At 51.5% G+C, this 15,653-nt stretch overlaps 1 protein-coding gene and 3 non-coding genes across 4 annotated transcripts in view; 1 reads left to right on the top strand and 3 right to left on the bottom strand.

The window, feature by feature from the left end:
- LOC126174909 (TGF-beta-activated kinase 1 and MAP3K7-binding protein 1-like) overlaps nucleotides 1-15,653 on the top strand; it is a 121,277-nt gene that overhangs the window by 83,800 nt on the left and 21,824 nt on the right. The gene's annotated exons all lie outside the window — the stretch shown is intronic.
- On the bottom strand, nucleotides 9,500-9,574 carry Trnas-cga (transfer RNA serine (anticodon CGA)). Its single transcript has one exon. It is a non-coding gene; the product is annotated as a tRNA-Ser (tRNA).
- Nucleotides 11,302-11,376, bottom strand: Trnas-cga (transfer RNA serine (anticodon CGA)). The gene has a single exon. It is a non-coding gene; the product is annotated as a tRNA-Ser (tRNA).
- On the bottom strand, nucleotides 13,404-13,478 carry Trnas-cga (transfer RNA serine (anticodon CGA)). The gene has a single exon. It is a non-coding gene; the product is annotated as a tRNA-Ser (tRNA).

Below are 15,653 nucleotides of genomic sequence, written 5' to 3'. Positions count from 1 at the left end.
ACTTTACAGAAGCTCTCCTGCGAACCTTGCAGAACTAGCACTCCTGAAAGAAAGGATATTGCGGAGACATGGCTTAGCCACAGCCTGGGGGATGTTTCCAGAATGAGATTTTCACTCTGCAGCGGAGTGTGCGCTGATATGAAACTTCCTGGCAGATTAAAACTGTGTGCCCAACCGAGACTCGAACTCGGGACCTTTGCCTTTCGCGGGCAAGTGCTCTACCAACTGAGCTACCGTAGCACGACTCACGTCCGGTACTCACAGCTTTACTTCTGCCAGTACCTCGTTTCCTACCTTCCAAACTTTACAGAAGCTCTCCTGCGAACCTTGCAGAACTAGCACTCCTGAAAGAAAGGATATTGCGGAGACATGGCTTAGCCACAGCCTGGGGGATGTTTCCAGAATGAGATTTTCACTCTGCAGCGGAGTGTGCGCTGATATGAAACTTCCTGGCAGATTAAAACTGTGTGCCCGACCGAGACTCGAACTCGGGACCTCTGCCTTTCGCGGGCAAGTGCTCTACCAACTGAGCTACCGAAGCACGACTCACGTCCGGTACTCACAGCTTTACTTCTGCCAGTACCTCGTCTCCTACCTTCCAAACTTTACAGAAGCTCTCCTGCGAACCTTGCAGAACTAGCACTCCTGAAAGAAAGGATATTGCGGAGACATGGCTTAGCCACAGCCTGGGGGATGTTTCCAGAATGAGATTTTCAGTCTGCAGCGGAGTGTGCGCTGATATGAAACTTCCTGGCAGATTAAAACTGTGTGCCCGACCGAGACTCGAACTCGGGACCTTTGCCTTTCGCGGGCAAGTGCTCTACCAACTGAGCTACCGAAGCACGACTCACGTCCGGTACTCACAGCTTTACTTCTGCCAGTACCTCGTCTCCTACCTTCCAAACTTTACAGAAGCTCTCCTGCGAACCTTGCAGAACTAGCACTCATGAAAGAAAGGATATTGCGAAGACATGGCTTAGCCACAGCCTGGGGGATGTTTCCAGAATGAGATTTTCACTCTGCAGCGGAGTGTGCGCTGATATGAAACTTCCTGGCAGATTAAAACTGTGTGCCCAACCGAGACTCGAACTCGGGACCTTTGCCTTTCGTGGGCAAGTGCTCTACCAACTGAGCTACCGAAGCACGACTCACGTCCGGTACTCACAGCTTTACTTCTGCCAGTACCTCGTCTCCTACCTTCCAAACTTTACAGAAGCTCTCCTGCGAACCTTGCAGAACTAGCACTCCTGAAAGAAAGGATATTGCGGAGACATGGCTTAGCCACAGCCTGGGGGATGTTTCCAGAATGAGATTTTCACTCTGCAGCGGAGTGTGCGCTGATATGAAACTTCCTGGCAGATTAAAACTGTGTGCCCGACCGAGACTCGAACTCGGGACCTTTGCCTTTCGCGGGCAAGTGCTCTACCAACTGAGCTACCGAAGCACGACTCACGTCCGGTACTCACAGCTTTACTTCTGCCAGTACCTCGTCTCCTACCTTCCAAACTTTGCAGAAGCTCTCCTGCGAACCTTGCAGAACAAGCACTCCTGAAAGAAAGGATATTGCGGAGACATGGCTTAGCCACAGCCTGGGGGATGTTTCCAGAATGAGATTTTCATTCTGCAGCGGAGTGTGCGCTGATATGAAACTTCCTGGCAGATTAAAACTGTGTGCCCGACCGAGACTCGAACTCGGGACCTTTGCCTTTCGCGGGCAAGTGCTCTACCAACTGAGCTACCGAAGCACGACTCACGTCCGGTACTCACAGCTTTACTTCTGCCAGTACCTCGTCTCCTACCTTCCAAACTTTACAGAAGCTCTCCTGCGAACCTTGCAGAACTAGCACTCCTGAAAGAAAGGATATTGCGGAGACATGGCTTAGCCACAGCCTGGGGGATGTTTCCAGAATGAGATTTTCACTCTGCAGCGGAGTGTGCGCTGATATGAAACTTCCTGGCAGATTAAAACTGTGTGCCCGACCGAGACTCGAACTCGGGACCTTTGCCTTTCGCGGGCAAGTGCTCTACCAACTGAGCTACCGAAGCACGACTCACGTCCGGTACTCACAGCTTTACTTCTGCCAGTACCTCGTCTCCTACCTTCCAAACTTTACAGAAGCTCTCCTGCGAACCTTGCAGAACTAGCACTCCTGAAAGAAAGGATATTGCGGAGACATGGCTTAGCCACAGCCTGGGGGATGTTTCCAGAATGAGATTTTCACTCTGCAGCGGAGTGTGCGCTGATATGAAACTTCCTGGCAGATTAAAACTGTGTGCCCGACCGAGACTCGAACTCGGGACCTTTTGCCTTTCGCGGGCAAGTGCTCTACCAACTGAGCTACCGAAGCACGACTCACGTCCGGTACTCACAGCTTTACTTCTGCCAGTACCTCGTCTCCTACCTTCCAAACTTTACAGAAGCTCTCCTGCGAACCTTGCAGAACTAGCACTCCTGAAAGAAAGGATATTGCGGAGACATGGCTTAGCCACAGCCTGGGGGATGTTTCCAGAATGAGATTTTCACTCTGCAGCGGAGTGTGCGCTGATATGAAACTTCCTGGCAGATTAAAACTGTGTGCCCGACCGAGACTCGAACTCGGGACCTTTGCCTTTCGCGGGCAAGTGCTCTACCAACTGAGCTACCGAAGCACGACTCACGTCCGGTACTCACAGCTTTACTTCTGCCAGTACCTCGTCTCCTACCTTCCAAACTTTACAGAAGCTCTCCTGCGAACCTTGCAGAACTAGCACTCCTGAAAGAAAGGATATTGCGGAGACATGGCTTAGCCACAGCCTGGGGGATGTTTCCAGAATGAGATTTTCACTCTGCAGCGGAGTGTGCGCTGATATGAAACTTCCTGGCAGATTAAAACTGTGTGCCCGACCGAGACTCGAACTCGGGACCTTTGCCTTTCGCGGGCAAGTGCTCTACCAACTGAGCTACCGAAGCACGACTCACGTCCGGTACTCACAGCTTTACTTCTGCCAGTACCTCGTCTCCTACCTTCCAAACTTTACAGAAGCTCTCCTGCGAACCTTGCAGAACTAGCACTCCTGAAAGAAAGGATATTGCGGAGACATGGCTTAGCCACAGCCTGGGGGATGTTTCCAGAATGAGATTTTCAGTCTGCAGCGGAGTGTGCGCTGATATGAAACTTCCTGGCAGATTAAAACTGTGTGCCCGACCGAGACTCGAACTCGGGACCTTTGCCTTTCGCGGGCAAGTGCTCTACCAACTGAGCTACCGAAGCACGACTCACGTCCGGTACTCACAGCTTTACTTCTGCCAGTACCTCGTCTCCTACCTTCCAAACTTTACAGAAGCTCTCCTGCGAACCTTGCAGAACTAGCACTCATGAAAGAAAGGATATTGCGAAGACATGGCTTAGCCACAGCCTGGGGGATGTTTCCAGAATGAGATTTTCACTCTGCAGCGGAGTGTGCGCTGATATGAAACTTCCTGGCAGATTAAAACTGTGTGCCCAACCGAGACTCGAACTCGGGACCTTTGCCTTTCGTGGGCAAGTGCTCTACCAACTGAGCTACCGAAGCACGACTCACGTCCGGTACTCACAGCTTTACTTCTGCCAGTACCTCGTCTCCTACCTTCCAAACTTTACAGAAGCTCTCCTGCGAACCTTGCAGAACTAGCACTCCTGAAAGAAAGGATATTGCGGAGACATGGCTTAGCCACAGCCTGGGGGATGTTTCCAGAATGAGATTTTCACTCTGCAGCGGAGTGTGCGCTGATATGAAACTTCCTGGCAGATTAAAACTGTGTGCCCGACCGAGACTCGAACTCGGGACCTTTGCCTTTCGCGGGCAAGTGCTCTACCAACTGAGCTACCGAAGCACGACTCACGTCCGGTACTCACAGCTTTACTTCTGCCAGTACCTCGTCTCCTACCTTCCAAACTTTACAGAAGCTCTCCTGCGAACCTTGCAGAACTAGCACTCCTGAAAGAAAGGATATTGCGGAGACATGGCTTAGCCACAGCCTGGGGGATGTTTCCAGAATGAGATTTTCATTCTGCAGCGGAGTGTGCGCTGATATGAAACTTCCTGGCAGATTAAAACTGTGTGCCCGACCGAGACTCGAACTCGGGACCTTTGCCTTTCGCGGGCAAGTGCTCTACCAACTGAGCTACCGAAGCACGACTCACGTCCGGTACTCACAGCTTTACTTCTGCCAGTACCTCGTCTCCTACCTTCCAAACTTTACAGAAGCTCTCCTGCGAACCTTGCAGAACTAGCACTCCTGAAAGAAAGGATATTGCGGAGACATGGCTTAGCCACAGCCTGGGGGATGTTTCCAGAATGAGATTTTCACTCTGCAGCGGAGTGTGCGCTGATATGAAACTTCCTGGCAGATTAAAACTGTGTGCCCGACCGAGACTCGAACTCGGGACCTTTGCCTTTCGCGGGCAAGTGCTCTACCAACTGAGCTACCGAAGCACGACTCACGTCCGGTACTCACAGCTTTACTTCTGCCAGTACCTCGTCTCCTACCTTCCAAACTTTACAGAAGCTCTCCTGCGAACCTTGCAGAACTAGCACTCCTGAAAGAAAGGATATTGCGGAGACATGGCTTAGCCACAGCCTGGGGGATGTTTCCAGAATGAGATTTTCAGTCTGCAGCGGAGTGTGCGCTGATATGAAACTTCCTGGCAGATTAAAACTGTGTGCCCGACCGAGACTCGAACTCGGGACCTTTGCCTTTCGCGGGCAAGTGCTCTACCAACTGAGCTACCGAAGCACGACTCACGTCCGGTACTCACAGCTTTACTTCTGCCAGTACCTCGTCTCCTACCTTCCAAACTTTACAGAAGCTCTCCTGCGAACCTTGCAGAACTAGCACTCCTGAAAGAAAGGATATTGCGGAGACATGGCTTAGCCACAGCCTGGGGGATGTTTCCAGAATGAGATTTTCACTCTGCAGCGGAGTGTGCGCTGATATGAAACTTCCTGGCAGATTAAAACTGTGTGCCCGACCGAGACTCGAACTCGGGACCTTTGCCTTTCGCGGGCAAGTGCTCTACCAACTGAGCTACCGAAGCACGACTCACGTCCGGTACTCACAGCTTTACTTCTGCCAGTACCTCGTCTCCTACCTTCCAAACTTTACAGAAGCTCTCCTGCGAACCTTGCAGAACTAGCACTCCTGAAAGAAAGGATATTGCGGAGACATGGCTTAGCCACAGCCTGGGGGATGTTTCCAGAATGAGATTTTCACTCTGCAGCGGAGTGTGCGCTGATATGAAACTTCCTGGCAGATTAAAACTGTGTGCCCGACCGAGACTCGAACTCGGGACCTTTGCCTTTCGCGGGCAAGTGCTCTACCAACTGAGCTACCGTAGCACGACTCACGTCCGGTACTCACAGCTTTACTTCTGCCAGTACCTCGTTTCCTACCTTCCAAACTTTACAGAAGCTCTCCTGCGAACCTTGCAGAACTAGCACTCCTGAAAAAAAGGATATTGCGGAGACATGGCTTAGCCACAGCCTGGGGGATGTTTCCAGAATGAGATTTTCACTCTGCAGCGGAGTGTGCGCTGATATGAAACTTCCTGGCAGATTAAAACTGTGTGCCCGACCGAGACTCGAACTCGGGACCTTTTGCCTTTCGCGGGCAAGTGCTCTACCAACTGAGCTACCGAAGCACGACTCACGTCCGGTACTCACAGCTTTACTTCTGCCAGTACCTCGTCTCCTACCTTCCAAACTTTACAGAAGCTCTCCTGCGAACCTTGCAGAACTAGCACTCCTGAAAGAAAGGATATTGCGGAGACATGGCTTAGCCACAGCCTGGGGGATGTTTCCAGAATGAGATTTTCACTCTGCAGCGGAGTGTGCGCTGATATGAAACTTCCTGGCAGATTAAAACTGTGTGCCCGACCGAGACTCGAACTCGGGACCTTTGCCTTTCGCGGGCAAGTGCTCTACCAACTGAGCTACCGAAGCACGACTCACGTCCGGTACTCACAGCTTTACTTCTGCCAGTACCTCGTCTCCTACCTTCCAAACTTTACAGAAGCTCTCCTGCGAACCTTGCAGAACTAGCACTCCTGAAAGAAAGGATATTGCGGAGACATGGCTTAGCCACAGCCTGGGGGATGTTTCCAGAATGAGATTTTCACTCTGCAGCGGAGTGTGCGCTGATATGAAACTTCCTGTCAGATTAAAACTGTGTGCCCGACCGAGACTCGAACTCGGGACCTCTGCCTTTCGCGGGCAAGTGCTCTACCAACTGAGCTACCGAAGCACGACTCACGTCCGGTACTCACAGCTTTACTTCTGCCAGTACCTCATCTCCTACCTTCCAAACTTTACAGAAGCTCTCCTGCGAACCTTGCAGAACTAGCACTCCTGAAAGAAAGGATATTGCGGAGACATAGCTTAGCCACAGCCTGGGGGATGTTTCCAGAATGAGATTTTCACTCTGCAGCGGAGTGTGCGCTGATATGAAAGTTCCTGGCAGATTAAAACTGTGTGCCCAACCGAGACTCGAACTCGGGACCTTTGCCTTTCGCGGGCAAGTGCTCTACCAACTGAGCTACCGAAGCACGACTCACGTCCGGTACTCACAGCTTTACTTCTGCCAGTAAATCGTCTCCTATCTTCCAAACTTTACAGAAGCTCTCCTGCGAACCTTGCAGAACTAGCACTCCTGAAAGAAAGGATATTGCGGAGACATGGCGTAGCCACAGCCTGGGGGATGTTTCCAGAATGAGATTTTCACTCTGCAGCGGAGTGTGCGCTGATATGAAACTTTCTGGCAGATTAAAACTGTGTGCCCGACCGTGACTCGAACTCGGGACCTTTGCCTTTCGCGGGCAAGTGCTCTACCAACTGAGCTACCGAAGCACGACTCACGTCCGGTACTCACAGCTTTACTTCTGCCAGTACCTCGTCTCCTACCTTCCAAACTTTACAGAAGCTCTCCTGCGAACCTTGCAGAACTAGCACTCCTGAAAGAAAGGATATTGCGGAGACATGGCTTAGCCACAGCCTGGGGGATGTTTCCAGAATGAGATTTTCACTCTGCAGCGGAGTGTGCGCTGATATGAAACTTCCTGGCAGATTAAAACTGTGTGCCCGACCGAGACTCGAACTCGGGACCTTTGCCTTTCGCGGGCAAGTGCTCTACCAACTGAGCTACCGAAGCACGACTCACGTCCGGTACTCACAGCTTTATTTCTGCCAGTACCTCGTCTCCTACCTTCCAAACTTTACAGAAGCTCTCCTGCGAACCTTGCAGAACTAGCACTCCTGAAAGAAAGGATATTGCGGAGACATGGCTTAGCCACAGTCTGGGGGATGTTTCCAGAATGAGATTTTCACTCTGCAGCGGAGTGTGCGCTGATATGAAACTTCCTGGCAGATTAAAACTGTGTACCTGACCGAATCTCGAACTCGGGACCTTTGCCTTTCGCGGGCAAGTGCTCTACCAACTGAGCTACCGAAGCACGACTCACGTCCGGTACTCACACCTTTACTTCTGCCAGTACCTCGTCTCCTACCTTCCAAACTTTACAGAAGCTCTCCTGCGAACCTTGCAGAACTAGCACTCCTGAAAGAAAGGATATTGCGGAGACATGGCGTAGCCACAGCCTGGGGGATGTTTCCAGAATGAGATTTTCACTCTGCAGCGGAGTGTGCGCTGATATGAAACTTCCTGGCAGATTAAAACTGTGTGCCCTACCGAGACTCGAACTCGGGACCTTTGCCTTTCGCGGGCAAGTGCTCTACCAACTGAGCCACCGAAGCACGACTCACGTCCGGTACTCACAGCTTTACTTCTGCCAGTACCTCGTCTCCTACCTTCCAAACTTTACAGAAGCTCTCCTGCGAACCTTGCAGAACTAGCACTCATGAAAGAAAGGATATTGCAGAGACATGGCTTAGCCACAGCCTGGGGGATGTTTCCAGAATGAGATTTTCACTCTGCAGCGGAGTGTGCGCTGATATGAAACTTCCTGGCAGATTAAAACTGTGTGCCCCACCGAGACTCGAACTCGGGACCTTTGCCTTTCGCGGGCAAGTGCTCTACCAACTGAGCTACCGAAGCACGACTCACGTCCGGTACTCACAGCTTTACTTCTGCCAGTACCTCGTCTCCTACCTTCCAAACTTTACAGAAGCTCTCCTGCGAACCTTGCAGAACTAGCACTCCTGAAAGAAAGGATACTGCGTAGACATGGCTTAGCCACAGCCTGGGGGATGTTTCCAGAATGAGATTTTCACTCTGCAGCGGAGTGTGCGCTGATATGAAACTTCCTGGCAGATTAAAACTGTGTGCCCGACCGAGACTCGAACTCGGGACCTTTGCCTTTCGCGGGCAAGTGCTCTACCAACTGAGCTACCGAAGCACGACTCACGTCCGGTACTCACAGCTTTACTTCTGCCAGTACCTCGTCTCCTACCTTCCAAACTTTACAGAAGCTCTCCTGCGAACCTTGCAGAACTAGCACTCCTGAAAGAAAGGATATTGCGGAGACATGGGTTAGCCACAGCCTGGGGGATGTTTCCAGAATGAGATTTTCACTCTGCAGCGGAGTGTGCGCTGATATGAAACTTTCTGGCAGATTAAAACTGTGTGCCCGACCGAGACTCGAACTCGGGACCTTTGCCTTTCGCGGGCAAGTGCTCTACCAACTGAGCTACTGAAGCACGACTCACGTCCGGTACTCACAGTTTTACTTCTGCCAGTACCTCGTCTCCTACCTTCCAAACTTTACAGAAGCTCTCCTGCGAACCTTGCAGAACTAGCACTCCTGAAAGAAAGGATATTGCGGAGACATGGCTTAGCCACAGCCTGGGGGATGTTTCCAGAATGAGATTTTCACTCTGCAGCGGAGTGTGCGCTGATATGCAACTTCCTGTCAGATTAAAACTGTGTGCCCGACCGAGACTCGAACTCGGGACCTTTGCCTTTCGCGGGCAAGTGCTCTACCAACTGAGCTACCGAAGCACGACTCACGTCCGGTACTCACAGCTTTACTTCTGCCAGTACCTCGTCTCCTACCTTCCAAACTTTACAGAAGCTCTCCTGCGAACCTTGCAGAACTAGCACTCCTGAAAGAAAGGATATTGCGGAGACATGGCTTAGCCACAGCCTGGGGGATGTTTCCAGAATGAGATTTTCACTCTGCAGCGGAGTGTGCGCTGATATGAAACTTCCTGGCAGATTAAAACTGTGTGCCCGACCGAGACTCGAACTCGGGACCTTTGCCTTTCGCGGGCAAGTGCTCTACCAACTGAGCTACCGAAGCACGACTCATGTCCGGTACTCACAGCTTTACTTCTGCCAGTACCTCGTCTCCTACCTTCCAAACTTTACAGAAGCTCTCCTGCTAACCTTGCAGAACTAGCACTCCTGAAAGAAAGGATATTGCGGAGACATGGCTTAGCCACAGCCTGGGGGATGTTTCCAGAATGAGATTTTCACTCTGCAGCGGAGTGTGCGCTGATATGAAACTTCCTGGCAGATTAAAACTGTTTGCCCGACCGAGACTCGAACTCGGGACCTTTGCCTTTCGCGGGCAAGTGCTCTACCAACTGAGCTACCGAAGCACGACTCACGTCCGGTACTCACAGCTTTACTTCTGCCAGTACTTCGTCTCCTACCTTCCAAACTTTACAGAAGCTCTCCTGCGAACCTTGCAGAACTAGCACTCCTGAAAGAAAGGATATTGCGGAGACATGGCTTAGCCACAGCCTGGGGGATGTTTCCAGAATGAGATTTTCACTCTGCAGCGGAGTGTGCGCTGATATGAAACTTCCTGGCAGATTAAAACTGTGTACCCGACCGAGACTCGAACTCGGGACCTTTGCCTTTCGCGGGCAAGTGCTCTACCAACTGAGCTACCGAAGCACGACTCACGTCCGGTACTCACAGCTTTACTTCTGCCAGTACCTCGTCTCCTACCTTCCAAACTTTACAGAAGCTCTCCTGCGAACCTTGCAGAACTAGCACTCCTGAAAGAAAGGATATTGCGGAGACATGGCTTAGCCACAGCCTGGGGGATGTTTCCAGAATGAGATTTTCACTCTGCAGCGGAGTGTGCGCTGATATGAAACTTCCTGGCAGATTAAAACTGTGTGCCCGACCGAGACTCGAACTCGGGACCTTTGCCTTTCGCGGGCAAGTGCTCTACCAACTGAGCTACCGAAGCACGACTCACGTCCGGTACTCACAGCTTTACTTCTGCCAGTACCTCGTCTCCTACCTTCCAAACTTTACAGAAGCTCTCCTGCGAACCTTGCAGAACTAGCACTCCTGAAAGAAAGGATATTGCGGAGACATGGCTTAGCCACAGCCTGGGGGATGTTTCCAGAATGAGATTTTCACTCTGCAGCGGAGTGTGCGCTGATATGAAACTTTCTGGCAGATTAAAACTGTGTGCCCGACCGAGACTCGAACTCGGGACCTTTGCCTTTCGCGGGCAAGTGCTCTACCAACTGAGCTACTGAAGCACGACTCACGTCCGGTACTCACAGTTTTACTTCTGCCAGTACCTCGTCTCCTACCTTCCAAACTTTACAGAAGCTCTCCTGCGAACCTTGCAGAACTAGCACTCCTGAAAGAAAGGATATTGCGGAGACATGGCTTAGCCACAGCCTGGGGGATGTTTCCAGAATGAGATTTTCACTCTGCAGCGGAGTGTGCGCTGATATGCAACTTCCTGGCAGATTAAAACTGTGTGCCCGACCGAGACTCGAACTCGGGACCTCTGCCTTTCGCGGGCAAGTGCTCTACCAACTGAGCTACCGAAGCACGACTCACGTCCGGTACTCACAGCTTTACTTCTGCCAGTACCTCGTCTCCTACCTTCCAAACTTTACAGAAGCTCTCCTGCGAACCTTGCAGAACTAGCACTAAAGAAAGGATATTGCGGAGACATGGCTTAGCCACAGCCTGGGGGATGTTTCCAGAATGAGATTTTCACTCTGCAGCGGAGTGTGCGCTGATATGAAACTTCATGGCAGATTAAAACTGTGTGCCCGACCGAGACTCGAACTCGGGACCTTTGCCTTTCGCGGGCAAGTGCTCTACCAACTGAGCTACCGAAGCACGACTCATGTCCGGTACTCACAGCTTTACTTCTGCCAGTACCTCGTCTCCTACCTTCCAAACTTTACAGAAGCTCTCCTGCTAACCTTGCAGAACTAGCACTCCTGAAAGAAAGGATATTGCGGAGACATGGCTTAGCCACAGCCTGGGGGATGTTTCCAGAATGAGATTTTCACTCTGCAGCGGAGTGTGCGCTGATATGAAACTTCCTGGCAGATTAAAACTGTTTGCCCGACCGAGACTCGAACTCGGGACCTTTGCCTTTCGCGGGCAAGTGCTCTACCAACTGAGCTACCGAAGCACGACTCACGTCCGGTACTCACAGCTTTACTTCTGCCAGTACCTCGTCTCCTACCTTCCAAACTTTACAGAAGCTCTCCTGCGAACCTTGCAGAACTAGCACTCCTGAAAGAAAGGATATTGCGGAGACATGGCTTAGCCACAGCCTGGGGGATGTTTCCAGAATGAGATTTTCACTCTGCAGCGGAGTGTGCGCTGATATGAAACTTCCTGGCAGATTAAAACTGTGTGCCCGACCGAGACTCGAACTCGGGACCTTTGCCTTTCGCGGGCAAGTGCTCTACCAACTGAGCTACCGAAGCACGACTCACGTCCGGTACTCACAGCTTTACTTCTGCCAGTACCTCGTCTCCGACCTTCCAAACTTTACAGAAGCTCTCCTGCGAACCTTGCAGAACTAGCACTCCTGAAAGAAAGGATATTGCGGAGACATGGCTTAGCCACAGCCTGGGGGATGTTTCCAGAATGAGATTTTCACTCTGCAGCGGAGTGTGCGCTGATATGAAACTTCCTGGCAGATTAAAACTGTGTACCCGACCGAGACTCGAACTCGGGACCTTTGCCTTTCGCGGGCAAGTGCTCTACCAACTGAGCTACCGAAGCACGACTCACGTCCGGTACTCACAGCTTTACTTCTGCCAGTACCTCGTCTCCTACCTTCCAAACTTTACAGAAGCTCTCCTGCGAACCTTGCAGAACTAGCACTCCTGAAAGAAAGGATATTGCGGAGACATGGCGTAGCCACAGCCTGGGGGATGTTTCCAGAATGAGATTTTCACTCTGCAGCGGAGTGTGCGCTGATATGAAACTTCCTGGCGGATTAAAACTGTGTGCCCGACCGAGACTCGAACTCGGGACCTTTGCCTTTCGCGGGCAAGTGCTCTACCAACTGAGCTACCGAAGCACGACTCACGTCCGGTACTCACAGCTTTACTTCTGCCAGTACCTCGTCTCCTACCTTCCAAACTTTACAGAAGCTCTCCTGCGAACCTTGCAGAACTAGCACTAAAGAAAGGATATTGCGGAGACATGGCTTAGCCACAGCCTGGGGGATGTTTCCAGAATGAGATTTTCACTCTGCAGCGGAGTGTGCGCTGATATGAAACTTCCTGGCAGATTAAAACTGTGTGCCCGACCGAGACTCGAACTCGGGACCTTTGCCTTTCGCGGGCAAGTGCTCTACCAACTGAGCTACCGAAGCACGACTCACGTCCGGTACTCACAGCTCTACTTCTGCCAGTACCTCGTCTTCTACCTTCCAAACTTTACAGAAGCTCTCCTGCGAACCTTGCAGAACTAGCACTCCTGAAAGAAAGGATATTGCGGAGACATGGCTTAGCCACAGCCTGGGGGATGTTTCCAGAATGAGATTTTCACTCTGCAGCGGAGTGTGCGCTGATATGAAACTTCCTGGCAGATTAAAACTGTGTGCCCGACCGAGACTCGAACTCGGGACCTTTGCCTTTCGCGGGCAAGTGCTCTACCAACTGAGCTACCGAAGCACGACTCAAGTCCGGTACTCACAGCTTTACTTCTGCCAGTACCTCGTCTCCTACCTTCCAAACTTTACAGAAGCTCTCCTGCGAACCTTGCAGAACTAGCACTCCTGAAAGAAAGGATATTGCGGAGACATGGCTTAGCCACAGCCTGGGGGATGTTTCCAGAATGAGATTTTCACTCTGCAGCGGAGTGTGCGCTGATATGAAACTTCCTGGCAGATTAAAACTGTGTGCCCGACCGAGACTCGAACTCGGGACCTTTGCCTTTCGCGGGCAAGTGCTCTACCAACTGAGCTACCGAAGCACGACTCACGTCCGGTACTCACAGCTTTACTTCTGCCAGTACCTCGTCTCCTACCTTCCAAACTTTACAGAAGCTCTCCTGCGAACCTTGCAGAACTAGCACTCCTGAAAGAAAGGATATTGCGGAGACATGGCTTAGCCACAGCCTGGGGGATGTTTCCAGAATGAGATTTTCACTCTGCAGCGGAGTGTGCGCTGATATGCAACTTCCTGGCAGATTAAAACTGTGTGCCCGACCGAGACTCGAACTCGGGACCTTTGCCTTTCGCGGGCAAGTGCTCTACCAACTGAGCTACCGAACCACGACTCACGTCCGGTACTCACAGCTTTACTTCTGCCAGTACCTAGTCTCCTACCTTCCAAACTTTACAGAAGCTCTCCTGCGAACCTTGCAGAACTAGTACTCCTGAAAGAAAGGATATTGCGGAGACATGGCTTAGCCACAGCCTGGGGGATGTTTCCAGAATGAGATTTTCACTCTGCAGCGGAGTGTGCGCTGATATGAAACTTCCTGGCAGATTAAAACTGTGTGCCCGACCGAGACTGGAACTCGGGACCTTTGCCTTTCGCGGGCAAGTGCTCTACCAACTGAGCTACCGAAGCACGACTCACGTCCGGTACTCACAGCTTTACTTCTGCCAGTACCTCGTCTCCTACCTTCCAAACTTTACAGAAGCTCTCGTGCGAACCTTGCAGAACTAGCACTCCTGAAAGAAAGGATATTGCGGAGACATGGCTTAGCCACAGCCTGGGGGATGTTTCCAGAATGAGATTTTCACTCTGCAGCGGAGTGTGCGCTGATATGCAACTTCCTGGCAGATTGAAACTGTGTGCCCGACCGAGACTCGAACTCGGGAGCTTTGCCTTTCGCGGGCAAGTGCTCTACCAACTGAGCTACCGAAGCACAACTCACGTCCGGTACTCACAGCTTTACTTCTGCCAGTACCTCGTCTCCTACCTTCCAAACTTTACAGAAGCTCTCCTGCGAACCTTGCAGAACTAGCACTCCTGAAAGAAAGGATATTGCGGAGACATGGCTTAGCCACAGCCTGGGGGATGTTTCCAGAATGTGATTTTCACTCTGCAGCGGAGTGTGCGCTGATATGCAACTTCCTGGCAGATTAAAACTGTGTGCCCGACCGAGACTCGAACTCGGGACCTTTGCCTTTCGCGGGCAAGTGCTCTACCAACTGAGCTACCGAAGCACGACTCACGTCCGGTACTCACAGCTTTACTTCTGCCAGTACCTCGTCTCCTACCTTCCAAACTTTACAGAAGCTCTCCTGCGAACCTTGCAGAACTAGCACTCCTGAAAGAAAGGATATTGCGGAGACATGGCTTAGCCACAGCCTGGGGGATGTTTCCAGAATGAGATTTTCACTCTGCAGCGGAGTGTGCGCTGATATGCAACTTCCTGGCAGATTAAAACTGTGTGCCCGACCGAGACTCGAACTCGGGATCTTTGCCTTTCGCGGGCAAGTGCTCTACCAACTGAGCTACCGAAGCACAACTCACGTCCGGTACTCACAGCTTTACTTCTGCCAGTACCTCGTCTCCTACCTTCCAAACTTTACAGAAGGTCTCCTGCGAACCTTGCAGAACTAGCACTCCTGAAAGAAAGGATATTGCGGAGACATGGCTTAGCCACAGCCTGGGGATGTTTCCAGAATGAGATTTTCACTCTGCAGCGGAGTGTGCGTTGATATGAAACTTCCTGGCAGATTAAAACTGTGTGCCCGACCGAGACTCGAACTCGGGACCTTTGCCTTTCGCGGGCAAGTGCTCTACCAATTGAGCTACCGAAGCACGACTCACGTCCGGTACTCACAGCTTTACTTCTGCCAGTACCTCGTCTCCTACCTTCCAAACTTTACAGAAGCTCTCCTGCGAACCTTGCAGAACTAGCACTCCTGAAAGAAAGGATATTGCGGAGACATGGCTTAGCCACAGCCTGGGGGATGTTTCCAGAATGAGATTTTCACTCTGCAGCGGAGTGTGCGCTGATATGAAACTTCCTGGCAGATTAAAACTGTGTGCCCGACCGAGACTCGAACTCGGGACCTTTGCCTTTCGCGGGCAAGTGCTCTACCAACTGAGCTACCGAAGCACGACTCACGTCCGGTACTCACAGCTTTACTTCTGCCAGTACCTCGTCTCCTACCTTCCAAACTTTACAGAAGCTCTCCTGCGAACCTTGCAGAACTAGCACTCCTGAAAGAAAGGATATTGCGGAGACATGGCTTAGCCACAGCCTGGGGGATGTTTCCAGAATGAGATTTTCACTCTGCAGCGGAGTGTGCGCTGATATGAAACTTCCTGGCAGATTAAAACTGTGTGCCCGACCGAGACTCGAACTCGGGACCTTTGCCTTTCGCGGGCAAGTGCTCTACCAACTGAGCTACCGAAGCACGACTCACGTCCGGTACTCACAGCTTTACTTCTGCCAGTACCTCGTCTCCTACCTTCCAAACTTTACA

This window comes from Schistocerca cancellata, chromosome 3, assembly GCF_023864275.1.
Source record: "Schistocerca cancellata isolate TAMUIC-IGC-003103 chromosome 3, iqSchCanc2.1, whole genome shotgun sequence".
Classification (NCBI taxonomy): domain Eukaryota; kingdom Metazoa; phylum Arthropoda; class Insecta; order Orthoptera; family Acrididae; genus Schistocerca; species Schistocerca cancellata.
The sequence above is the reverse complement of the archived record's forward strand: the minus strand, read 5'-3'. Positions and strand labels throughout refer to the sequence as shown.